We start from the raw sequence: 14,788 nt of genomic DNA on the forward strand, positions 1-14,788 counted from the left end.
TATTATTTGTGTTTAAATTGTACTCTATACTTATAACATTTCCGCACATTCCTCGCCCAATCGGAACGCTCTAACATTTTCTCTAACTCCTTGGTTGTAGCTTGGTTATAAAGGTTCTCGTCTCGAACACTTGGAACGGGCTTACGGAGAATATGAATATCTGTTATATCATATTTTATCTTCAGAAGTTAAATCAGCATCACAGAGAGCCTTTTAAACGGTTATAATTGTTGAACAGAACAGAAACCGCTCACATCACATGCCTGTTAAATAATGTAGCAAGATGAAAAATTGGGTCGCATTTCCGATTCTTTTCTTCCGCTCTTGCATAAAACCAAGCCCCGAGCAAGCACCGATAGTGCTGGGTTTGCATAAAACATTTCCAAGCTCATTAACATTACAGTTTCCTATTGTATTGAAAAAAATCGTTCCATTTTATAAAATTCTATTGAATGTGTATTTTTTTTTTACAAAAATGATATATCTTTTTCACCTAGAACCGAAACGTTATAGTTTAAAAAAATAAATTCATTCAAATTAATGAAAGGAATCGTTTGGAATTGTCGGAATGTTTCTTATATTAAAAGAAATCGTAAATTTTGTTACGTGTTATAAAACTTGTGTTTTGGATTACAAAGAATAGGTCAAACAATAATAGCAACGATAGTATCCTTAATAGGAGGATTGTTTGAGGTGAGGACAAGCTTCCCTGATCTACAGGATGACAGTCCTTGTCAGGTAATGAAGGTTTCGGAGGAGATAGTCGTGTACAAAATTACGCTTATTACATTCCACATATACTCCCAGCTTTGATCTAAGCTATGGGAGAAGCCTAAACGACTGTTATTCTGCTGCCTCGTTCGATAAGGACATGAAGTTATTCAGAAATTGTAAGACCATAAAACGAAATTGGAGACGACATGACCTCAGCCAACCACAGCCAAAACTTGCCAGTATGAAGCTAGATCATAACCTGACGAACAAACAGAATTAATACCTCCGATCCTTGTTACTGCCGACAATATTAACTCACTGGATTTAGTTGGTATGCTATCTATGTATCTATCTATCTATCTACTATGAGCTGAGAGTCCAAAACACTTATTGCTCATTATTTTTATCAAAATTATTTTAAAAAAGCATTGCAAAATTATCTTTTCTTTATAACTGTCTTATATATATGTAAAAACTTGTCGAATATTAAAAATCTATTAACTAATATATAACATTAATTACTATTATAAAAAACACAATATATCAGTATAGTGTTTCTTACATTTAAGATTATCTTAATGTAACGTATATGAAGACATAACTTTAGTTAAATTAAAAGGTATGATCTGCAAGTCTAGTGATTGTGACCTCGTTATTTATATTCACGAACTTGGCGTAACATTAAAATTTAAATAAATACGTTTCACATTATTTAGCAGACTGATTATAGAGAAATATTGAAAATTATATGACACTAAAGAGGTGTTTCTAACAAAAATCCCGAAAAAAAATTATTAATACATAAAAATGTCTACATATATATCTTTAAAAAACTATAAATTATGTACATATAGTTTTATGTTAAAAATGTTAAATATTTTGTTTGCTTATAAAAATAAGATATTTTGTTAAAAAAAATATGCGTAGTAACTTAAAAAAACGCATATTTTTAGATGATGTGAAACTAACTTAAACAATCAATAATAGCCTATTCAATACAAATAGCCATTAATCTTTTTTTCTCTTCTCACACACGATTTCGTAATTAGTGGGAAAGAGATAGGCTGAGCCAGTGTTTGTGCCTGTCGCCATAGTGACAGACGAACAAACAGTCACGTACCTCCAACTTCCTGCCGCTATAAATGTACTTCACTGATCACAATGACACACAATACAATATAACTATATATTACACAAACTCTCATTCATATTTAGAATCAAATTCATTATTTGTTGAACAATGTTAAGTTTAACTTGATATTTCCGATTTTTTTTCTCATACATCATTAATCTAATCACAAGATATCATAGCATTTATTGGTATCAGCGCTGTAAGTCGATAGAGTTAGCTCTTTAATGCGTCACATACATTTCATACGTGGCAGCACAAAGAGCTGGAATCAAACAATATACGAGTACAACAAAAGACCGCACGTATGTATACGAGTACACATATACCGAATTTAATATATTCCATTGTCGGATGAGAATAAAACTCGGCGAATCGACCATGTGGCCACCGCTTACAAGCTCGCTTTGTACACATATAGGTATTATTCATTATAATTTTCTATAATCACCTAATACCTAACACTGTCTACTATCACGGATGTCACCTTTATCAGCTTCAGGCTCGCACGTGACGGTGTGTGTGTTTCCCATAAGCCATTGATTCGAACAATAGATGACGTCACAGTATTATTTCTACACGACCCTATTTACAACGTCGAACGCTCACAACAAAAATATGGCCAGAGATAGTTGAAAATTACGTAGGATGAAAGTTCTCAACTCACGGAAATCTTTTGACTTGTTTGTTGAACATTTTATAGCTTGAATTAAAATTGAGTCAAGTTTAACCCGCTGGCTCGGTATAACACGAGCCAGTTGATTCAACAATTTAATTATTTTAGTGTAACTAACAAACTAAACTAATATGACAATAATTAAATAACTATAAACATTATTATGAAGCAACAGTTAGTTAACACGTCGGCTAGAGCTGGAGTTAAGCCAGTTGATTATATAAATATTATATATTTTTAAAGCGATTCTACTTTTGTAGAACGTTACGGATATTATGAAGTGTGTTTAGCCGAAATCCCATTGTTGAATTATTACCACTCAATTAAATATCCGAGCCATTTCCCGAGCATCATCGGTACATGTATACGTAATAAATAATAATTAGACCCCGAAATAACCCGGAACGTTTCGGGTTTATCGTCGGTTAATGTACACGGGAGAGAATAATGAACGTAGGAAACTCGTGTGTAACACGGTAAGCAATAATACTATTACGAATGTATTCGATCATTATTCAATAGTAACATTCGGGATAGTTTTTTTTCATTAGGATTATTACATTTTATATTATCTTCGACATAGTTTTGTTCGTTTATTGAACATCTATTTAATGGTTACATTTTTCATTTCTTATAAGTGAACATTTGAAATACGTATATATTTTAATATTTAATGTAAATAACAACAGTTCAAGCCTGGTATTATAATTCTGTTCATAATATACGCTCTACATTCTCTATTAGAATCTAAAAACCATTCATTAATTCAGGCTTTAAATGTATATCTGTCCTCAGTCAAATCGTTAATTACAAACAGGTTACTCTACAAGTGGGTTAACAAGTGACGCTAATAGTTATCATAATATATTGTAAGGCAATTTAAACGTAAAGTTACTTAACTTAATTCTCCGATAATATCAAGATAGTACTTATATTATAATATTTAATTAAGTGCTTGTTATGTCACTCGTCTGTGCCCGTCGTTATGGTTACTATAAAGATTTAAAAGCTATACCGAGAACGAACATTACGTTACGTAAATAGCATATGATTGTATGGAAGTTTATTTTAGATACGTTTTTACGACCTAATATTTTATAGTGTATGTTCTTACTTGATTTAAATGTGAATTGAACTAACAATACATGTGACGCAAAAGCTTACGAGTTCAATTTCATACCAAACTAATTTAACAGCGGTGATAAGATAAACCTCAAGTTATATTCAATTTTGACAAATGTTGAAATGTAAATCAAATACACATGTTATTTATGTTTCAATTAACTAATAATTAGATGTTGTTAAAAATACTTATGTTATTTTATGTGATTTTAATAAAATTAAACAATTACATGTATCGACGTAAACTAAAGGAAAGGTAAAGGAAGTGTCCCTTCGATGCATTGCGATGGAAGATTTATTTGTGTGTTTTTCACCTTTTTTATATATAGTAATCCTTTTATAATATTGTTTATAATATATCAGTCAGTTAACACTCTGCACACGATGTATTAATATAAGTACATTCTATTCGAGTCGTTCTGTTAGTGAAACCTTGTATCTGTGAGCGGCACAAGACTGGTGTGACATTACTCTAGCCTTTTGATGTTTACTAGAGAATTTGATTCCTCGCCCTTAGATATTTCTTTTAGATTTTTTTTTTCAAAGATATGTGTGTTAGTGACATTCAGACGAAAAATGTTTAATACTTTAATTTTTTTGTTTCGTCCAAGACGTTGTAAATAAACGTCAAAAAAGTATTCATATATATGATATATTTCGTGTGAACGAATATATATATATATATATATATATATATATATTCTTTCATATATTATAAATTGTGTATTTATTTTGTGTAATGGCAACACTGTATTTCCTCGAAGCTATATCAAATAATAGTCTCAGAAGTGAGGTTTGAAAGCCGTGGTATCACAAAAGTAAGTTAGAACATACGCCTACGAGTACATAGTGGGCGTGTGAGGCACTAGGTCGCGTTGTGGTACCGGTTTGCACTTGTTGAACGAACTATTCTTGACTACCTTCACAACGACGGTTTACCTAATCATGTGAGATTTCAGAAAACTTCAAAGTATATCCCTTATGTATAAAAAGGTATCTATTATATATATATAATATGTATATCTTCACTTAATAATCTCTTTTACAGAATATATATATCAAAATTTCAGATATATGCCACGTAAAGTTAAAAGCTTCTGCAATTATTATAAAAAAAATATTATTTACGACCTTGCCAATAACTCCTCCTCCTTCGAGAATTATCCTTCTTATGGCTTGGCTCGATGACAATTGAACTATCTCAGGACAAAGCTCTTTCGATTAATAAAATGTTATTAATTACAGAAGTGATAGCCTAAAAAACGTAATTTCGAATTTTGAACTTCCTCCTTCTGCAGTCGGTTACAAAAGTAGCCCAATTTACTCTTTAAGACATAAAAATTTGAGTATAGAATTTTTAATGCTGGTGTCATTCATTTTATCGTTCATAGTCGTTTAGTGAAAAGCTCTTGATTTTAAATAACACACAGACTGTTAAATTTATTCACTATTATAGATTTATATCGACCTATAAATACAATTTCTTCAATCCATTACGAGTATTATTATTTATCTCAATTGTACAAGAATTAAAATTGTTCGTTTTATTGATATTAATAATTTCGTTGTTCGTGTCAAACCTCCCAAGACGTCTCCTGATCTCCGGAATTCTGAATATTAAATTTCCCTTGTATCTTGCGGGGCTTCGACATTTTAGATTGCCTTTTATCTTGTAACATAATTTCGGAAGGAATAAATTCAATAGCATTTTTATAAAGGAATTAAGATGACTGTTAATGGTTAGCATGTTTCAGAGTCTCTACATTTAAAGGTTTGATATATTCAGATGACTATTACTACATTTTAAAAGTCTGACTTTATATTCGCGATCGGGTATTTTAAATGACCAAAGTTGTTTGAATGATTAACCAGGCCTATACATTATAAATCTCAGTCGGGAAAGGTTGCTGATGAAATTCACCTGTTAACCTATTTCATGGCTCAGTAATCTGAACGAGCCAGTATAAAACGTAACATCACATTGTTGAAACGCAAACAACTGTAAGCGGTTTTAGATTTATTTTAACATTAACCAGAATCGGGGTAATAAAATTTTATCAAAAATTCATATCAAATTGTTAGTAACCGTATAATATAAATCTCTTACTCTGCTAATTTATAAACATGAATGTTTCCTGTCTTACAGGTACGGATACCATGTTAATAATAGTGGTCCTAATTATTATATATTTGTGGTCATAGCTCACACCGGTTTACACACATTTCTAATGACATCCATAGAAATGGTCTTTGTAATTATAACACATAATTAGTATAATTAACGAAAAATAGTATGTTTAAAAAGTTCTTAAATGAAAGTAATATTTTTCGGAAAAAACTACGCGGATTTTTATTATTTTAAAAAGACTAGATGTGAGAGTCACATCTCGTCTGCCTGTGATCACGGTTGCTGAAAAGTAACCGAAACGTCGGGATGTAGTTTTTTAATATAATAAAAATCCGCGTAGTTTATCCGAAAAATATAAGTTTCATTTAAATGAATAAAACTCGCGAAAATCTTAGATCTCATTAGAGTAGTTCTTAGTTTTAATATTTTTTTTTGTATTTCCAAAGAAGAGCTGGATTGAGTTTATAAGTTAAAATTGTGTGTATAAAGTTTTAAAATCACCTCCACCGTTCAAAAACCCGGTTTGGTGTTAATATATTTGTTCGTTTTTATTAACAAGACTTAACAAGACTGTTCTAAAACCAATATTTTTTTTATACCACGTAGGTTTTACACTTTTACGGAATGCCTAATGGTATGCGGATAAGGTAGTCTAAATACGCCCGCAATACCAGGGACAATATTTGCGCGTTGTCGACCCTGCGAATAATTGTTTACTCATCCCTTAACCAACCAAATACTGTGGTTTCCAGGGAAAACCTCAATAGAGAATTTATGAGACTGTGATTTTCGGTAGTAAATTCCACATCGAGGAACTAAGCTGTGAGGATGGACATCCTGCCGATTGCGAATAGTGCGATGATAAAAGTAGTCATTGACAAGTCAAACCTTCTATACGCGGTGAAACCTACACAGTCCGGCAAGATTTCTAAGGAGAATTAAGTCTTCAATGTCACCTATGAGAACGGGATCATGGACGATTTTCAAATTTAGTTTTTGAACAGAGCGAAAAAGTAAAAGTTTGTGAGAGGAATGAGACAGTACTCTATAAGGACTCGCACTCGCGTCTTAAACAGGAATAATTTTTATCCCTTTGGTAAAATACCGACTTGCATCACGCCGGGTTCTTCCAAGAATATATATAATTTATTAAGTTTATTGGTTATACAGTCCGATACTCAATTTAAACATTCAATTAAACTTATATAATTGGATTTAAAATTAGAAAATACACATATATAATGCCATAGCAATTTATATAGATTGTTGTAACGACCGTAGCAATCTGTTAAGAGAGATGCCAAATTCGTGGGTGTGATAGCTTGGAAAAATCTCGTAATGATTAAGAGAATTGTTTCCACCGTTGGTACAAAGGCAAGTGTTTGACTGCTTTTTTTAATCATAGATTTTTCATATATATACATAATACTAAGGTGAGAATAGCATACGTTCATCTTTATGGTAATACTTGCTTGAGGGTTACTTCGTCCACAGAGCTCTACAATAGAAGGGTGTGGAAATATGTTACTAACGTATATTAAACTTAAAACGTCAATTTTGTAAGAAAGGTTAAGCAATTAATAATATCCTCACTATCCGAGCTTGTTAATTAGCGGACCCTCGATGAGGCAGAAGACTTTTTATCGCTCCTTGGACTATCGTCTGTGGCGCAAAACAAGAAGTTCAATAAATTTACCACAACCATTCTTAAATAACTTGAAAATATTTAGTTTTAAGGTAAAACTAAACACCAAAAAAAGGTCATTTTAAGGTTGGAATAAAATACAACATAATTTATACGCAAGGAAAAAATATAAAAACAATAGTCGTCTCAACAAATAACCTCAAAGATTAAAGATTATAAAAATATCAAGCAAATGACTTGAATTTCTTGACTTTGATTCAGTGAAGGTAAAAATAGCGGAGGCCAAGGTGACGTGGCCGGATCAGAGGCAATCTGAACGACACCGAAAGAAGGTTTCAATTCACTTATTATTTGATATAACTGACAAGTTATCATGAATAGTGATGAAGTGGTAACTCCGTATATATTTTTAAATTCCCTAGTTACTGTTTTGGACAGTTTATTCCGCTCCTTGCTGTAACTTGTCCCATACTTGCGAGGCGAGGCTGTATATATATAGTTCTGTAGGCGAATGAGGACGTCTGTCGTTACGTAAGAGCGGATTAAGGTCTTTCATGTTCATCTCGAGATATTTCGGAACATGAAACCAACTTAAACCACTACTATAGTTCCTTAATTTTCCTGATAACTCCGATCGTCTTAATGAAATAGGACGTGTGTTGAAAATTTAAAGAAATTATAAATTGGAAGTAAATCATTGAAATATAGTTTATTATATCTATAACTTCGTTTTTAAAAACAGAAAAACTCAAAAGGAAAGATCTTTTATTGTAAACTACAAATAGCAGAACAAACATCTTGTATCCCTAATATGAGTTTCCATCGTAACCATCACACTACTAGTTTTAAAGTTTTTAGTCAGTATATCGGCGATAAAGTACTCATATATGTACTTCTTCGACTGGTTATAAATGAAAACTTTTGGAAATATTAATAGTAAAAAAGTGAAAAAAGTTGAAAAAAATTGAATAGTTTGTTAAGAAAATGACTCCATATATTAATTTCATAGTAACTTACTTTTAAGTTCGCTATTAACATGAAAAGCAATTTAAAGAGGCCAACGATGTAACATCACTAAGGGACTTACACGGAAAATAGAAAGCTATGGAATTACTAAACCGGCCGCGTTCGTATAAAAGTATAATCGAAACGCCACTTACGTTATATGTATATATTATACACGTATTTCTTCATTTTTACTAGAGATTTTTTTTGTCTTATGAAACTTGTAAGCTTTTCTGATATAATACGTAGTAAGTATTTTCTCACGATACATACAACATATGTCACGTTGTCTTTATTTATATTAATTCTTCATACGTTTCTGTAATTTACCGCACTCAAGGCTCAACCCTGAACTTTGCAACTTTGCATAATAGTTTGCTTACAATAAATAAAATATCAAACAAAACCAATCATTTGTAATATAAACTAACTTTTCCATGTACATACATTATCATTACGATATTATCAAACCTATTTCCGGAAACAGAAGTTATTAAACTGCATAGTAATATAAAGTCGAATTCCAAATAACCCAACAGATAAAGCTCGGTGTGCATTGCTGATTGCTTAATGTTGAAAATTATACTACTGAAAAAATATGAAAAATTCAGTAACTATATAAAGCGGTTATTACTTAATAAACAATATATATATACTGCAGGTGAGAAATTATTAAGTATAACAATAGTTTTGTCTCCTCTCAAACTGCAGCTGTCGTCCATCTGCTGTATTTATTATTGCTGAATATCTTCATGGTATAATGACATAGTTGCGTCATGGTGTCTCATTTTATTTCTATCACAAACCTGTTTCCAGGTGACAGCAGAGTGGACGCCTCTTGAAATGGCGCTAGTGAGGAACTAGCGTTGATACATATTATAAAACGAGATATTTTTGATGAAAAGGAAATAAAACGAATACGAGATACGTATAGATACATATATATGCGACACGTTGTATTGTTTGTTCGTCAGACAATAACTATAAAGATACATATATGTGAGTATAAAATTTATTTAGTCTATAGCAAAGCCTTAATAATTTTAATATACTTTGTAAATGCTACGTTTAGTTTAGTATGTAACCGTATTTATATATATTCTGAACGTTTCACTGTAAAGGATATTATTAAATTATTTTGTCTGTCCGTGTTGAAACCTGAGAAGCATACATATACATATGACGTATGAATTCAGTATTTTTTCAGACTCCCGAAGGATATAAAAAATGGATGTCTCTAATAATATTTCCGACGTTTTACAACGTTTTGGTAATATTATAATATTGGTAGATAATAGTGTTTCTGAATCGTTATAATATAAAACAAATAAATATCGAAACTTTTTGTAGAATTTAATTTTTATATAGTTGTTTTTCCTCTAATTCTTTAATGTTTTACTTATATAATATTTATCACAAATTTCGTGTGTAGTTTATTATATGAAAAATATACACACATTATGTACTTATAGTATATGTAAGCTTATTCAATATAATTACGACTGATTTTATGCAAATTAAATCCAATCGCTTATTCCTTAAGCACATGAACATATATGAGATAAATGTATGAAAAGAATATTTGGTTTTTAACTATTTACTCAAAACTCCTTAACTATTTCAATTCTTTGGTACTGCTTCAGACGTATGACCTACACAACAAAAAGAAGAGTTTTTAAATATCTTCATATTTAGCGGAATTATCACATAAAAAACATACTTAAAAAATTGTTTTAATCCGAATATTTAGTTTGATAACGCATTTCTCTTTTTTGAAGTCAGTTAAGATGTATATAAAGTAAAAAAAAAAATACAAACATTCTCCAAGCCCAGCAATTATTTTTTACTATATATATATATAAGCCTAACTTCCTTAATTCCAGTATATCCCAGTCGAGCATAGAATATACTAAGATAACTAGAATCGTTATACATAACACCTCAATGTAACCAAACCAAGTATCAAACCGTCCTCGGTTGTAAATGTGAATGTTATTTGTAACGATTCCAGTTTAAAAGTTGAGTAATTTGTACTTGATAACTTTGCATCAAAATAAACTGTAGATCACAATCTATCGATACATGTAACACCGTTTATATTACATCACTAGTTTATATAAAACTATTATATTAGAACTCATATATTATATATTAAATATTCACGTAAACTTGGGAAACACAAACCAGCCATTCGATTTACTACGCTCACGAAACACATGCACTCTACGCGAACGCTCGCGGTACACTGAGACATCTGACATAGAGACTTTAGACCGAGTGGTTGGGAGCGCGAACGGACGTACAGTCATATAGTATTGTACTTGAGAAAGAAAAGTAATAAAATAAATATGACTGTATATAATTTATATTGCAGTGTGACCATTTAATTATCAATTTTATAATTGAATAAATTTAAACTAAAAAAAAAATTAAGAAATATATAAAAAGTACCTTGTTTTACTGAAATGCGTTGAAGTTGCGTATGTGTATGTTTGATGAAGTTTATATTATTATTTTATTTATTATATTTCCATTTAAACATAAATATTAGAAATTCATTCTGTTGTGATAATTTCTTCCTAAGAGCCTTTTAAATATTTGAAACAACTTGATTCGCGTTAAAAATTAATACGTTTTTAAAACGAACGAATGCAAACATTATTTAACAATCACGTCTATTTTCATTTGAATCGTTTGCAATAGTTTTATATAACACGCGGCCGCGCCCGACACAAGCTATCTATTGATAATTACTTTCAGAGCATACGATACTAACAAAGCACGTAACGCGAGGAAGGAATCCGTGTTTAAACGGAAGATATAATTTATTTAGTCTGACGTCACACTTTGAACTCTTAGTAATATAAATAAAAATATTGCATATCCAAAAAGACTGGCGAAAACAACTTAGGTTAATGAATCGTTAGTGGTGACTGTGTATTCAATCATCTTCTGTTACGTAAATTATCACGGAAGATCACGATCTGTACAACTTATATCATTTGCTAACTCATTAAATTTATAATAATAGATTATTACTGTACAAAACTGTCGTTATTCTGAATAAATATTAAAGTTAAAAATAATTTAGGAATCTAACACAAGCTTCGGGAAAAACATGAAAAATTTTATGCAATTATTGTTGCGAATTGCTAACAATTTATACATACGCTAGGCACCAGCCGCGGCTTCGCGCGGGCTCTTTACAGAAAATATAAAACAGTCTATTTACTTTTGAGAATTATTAAACTTATATTATGATAACTTTCAAATGGTACGCCCGATTTTAATGCTTTCAAAACTAATTTACAGACACTGATGTTGGCTTGAACACGAAGTAACTAATTTTGATAAGACTTAATACGGTATTTATGTAAATAACTTTCCAATAAACGCTTTAGGAATGCTAATTTTTAAAAGATTTATAATGGATATAGTACGTTATCCTTAAGGTATATACGTATGCCACCGCGGACTTTTCTGTATACCTATATAAGTTACACCATATATTATTTTGTTATATCTCAAAGACAGCGTTTTCGTTAAAAGCTCTCAGACGGCTCATGTTTTCCCGACATCTTCAACAAATATGGTTAATGTACACACAAGTAAATACAAAAACTTCACAAATTATATACTAAAACCTTCCTCGAGAGTCACGCTATCGAGTGGTGATAACTGTTTGATAATCGGTGCAGTAGTTTTTCCGGTTATCGCGAACAGACAGACAGACGCGGCGAAGGACTTTGTTTTATAATATGTATTGATGATTGATATCACTATATGTATAATCATGGCTTACATAACACATTCATTTAATGATGAATAGAATTTTTCTAATTATTTAACTTTGTACTTAATAAAGTACGTTATTAAGGTTCAATTTAATTGTAATTTAATTAGCTTATGTATAGTGCAATTTGCTGTAAATACATATCGTTAACGTATTATACGTAATGTATCAAACGATTAACTAAGGAATGTCAGTGACAACTTGCAAATCTATAAAAAAATCCTTGGAATGTAATTAAATTCAAAAGTAAAAACATTTGTATCATAATGTAGTAAGTAATTTTAATTTATAATCATATTCAAAGTGTTTATGGTAATGCAATAGTTTAAATAATATTATATTCTGCTATAAATCTGTTCGCAGTACTTAATACAGCCGTCAGAATGTCAGACAGGACGCTGTAACTTAGTCAATACTAGCAAATGCAAGTATAGAGTCGTGTCGACTTACATATATAACTTAATAAAAGTCACATTAAATATCGTAATTTTATGGTCACACTCTTTCGTTGTCTTCAATACTCCTTTACTACAGTCACATTGATTAAAAAAATCGCTTTCATGAAATTCGTGTGATGTTAAATGATTTTTATTATTACTGACGAATGCTTTTGGATGATGGAATTATTATCTTTCTTTTGAGGTTTTTATAAATCATCAGGTAAGTCTTATTGATATCCACACAGACAGACAGACGAATAACAGAAAACAAGTGCTTTCCCATATACCAGTGTCCCCTCACCCCTGTACCAGATATAACATGCATTAAAACTACAAGTGCAAAGGCTTAAGATTTAATTTAACAAAATATTTATACTTTTGTATTACAAGAATAATATTAATTAAAGAAAAGTTAGTAAATTACTATATATTTTTTATTTATACATGATCTTTTCCGTTTGTAATTATTTTATTAGGTGATATATTTTTTAACATAATAAGCCGTTTTTGATATGATATAATCATGACCTTTTTACTGTGAAAACATTTCGTAGTGAACGTAAATTACGCGTCAAACTATTTATACAGTCGTTTTATTTTAGTACGAACAAATCAAACACTCTTTGAGAATACTTAAATACGTTTGAAGTTATTTAAAATATTCGGAATTTACATACCCGGTGTAAATATTTAGATAGCCCAGCTAATAGAGTATAAAAAAAAATGTTTTTCACTTTGTTTCACTTTGATTTATTCTGAAAATATTTTTCAAATTAAATACGTTTCGCACATTGTATTTTGTTCGTGTACACAAAAATTACGTTTAAATTTTAAATCTAAATTCATATCTCTTCAAAAATAGCAAAGTAATGTATAGGAATATTGTGAATCTGAATGTTATAATAGCATAATAATATTTACTATAGTCATATCTATTTTCATTTAGTATTCAATCAATTTCAGACATTATTCGGTGAGACCTGTAGGTGTTTGAATTGGAACTCAGTTAGCAATATAAAGGGAAACGCTAAAGTTTAGCTGAAGTTAACAATTATTATCAATGAAAGTGGAAATTAGAGTTTAGATTACTTTACAAACATCGTGATCTCGGTGGACGAGATGTTTGTTTGACTCCAAATAGAGGCGACTCTACTTCAAAACATTTTTATACAGATAGTTTCCGTAACTGTTTTTAAACATTTTTTATCCAAGCTGGATTTAAATCTAAAGATACCTAACAAGTCTATGGAAAACCTTTTTATAATAAATCCTTATTAAAAATTCAAACCTGCTCCGAGTGGTTTGCGAACAGTCGGATTAGATTTTTATATAAACAGACGTTGTGTAATAAAAAATTAGACGTATTAAATAAAATTGTTTCTATTATAACAAAATTTTATATAACGATTCAAATACAATATTAAAAATTCATCAATACGAACAGGATTTGAAGCCGTAACCTCCGAATCAAGCGTTCCGGTTGCTTTTCCAATTAATCTATCGCGTCCTCACTTAATTCATTCACCGACTACGGTCCGGGCGCGACAATTGGAAAGCTAAATGCCGTAGGCAGCAAGTTCGAACCTGGGCGTCGTTGAAAACCATAGCTTACTTTATATTTTCTATTTAAATTCTAATCCAATACTAAAAATATAATTATAAGAACTAGAATATACAACAGCAACATAAACACGTATCCGTCACCTTCCTTACTGAATCGTATGCGCGTATCAAAAGATAAACAGTGAAAAACTAAATCATACAGTCCTCGTATAACATGAACACAAATAAATAGAATTAAATGAACGAACGTGAACATTACTACGATTGAATTCATGAACAGCGAAGTTCATTAACAAAACTACAAGTGAATGAAATTAATTCTATCACTACATTGTTATATACGTTAGATATTGTGAATACATTTTTAATTCCATATAAACATTCATTTTACAAGGATATTAAAGGACATTTATACTTGAATTGTATGATAATGTATATTTTCTGTTTATTAAGAACACACTGAATCGTGCAGATATTTTATTTGAATAATATGAAGGTAACAAAATTATTCGGGTATTTTTGTTACCTTAATATTATTCAAATATTATATATTTATAATATATATGTATATAT

At 30.5% G+C, this 14,788-nt stretch overlaps 1 protein-coding gene across 3 annotated transcripts in view; it reads right to left on the reverse strand.

Moving 5' to 3' along the window:
- Window positions 1-14,788, reverse strand: part of LOC116770783 (protein PALS1) — a 66,921-nt gene that overhangs the window by 15,830 nt on the left and 36,303 nt on the right. The gene's annotated exons all lie outside the window — the stretch shown is intronic.

The sequence above is a fragment of the Danaus plexippus genome, chromosome 7 (assembly GCF_018135715.1).
Source record: "Danaus plexippus chromosome 7, MEX_DaPlex, whole genome shotgun sequence".
Lineage (NCBI taxonomy): Eukaryota > Metazoa > Arthropoda > Insecta > Lepidoptera > Nymphalidae > Danaus > Danaus plexippus.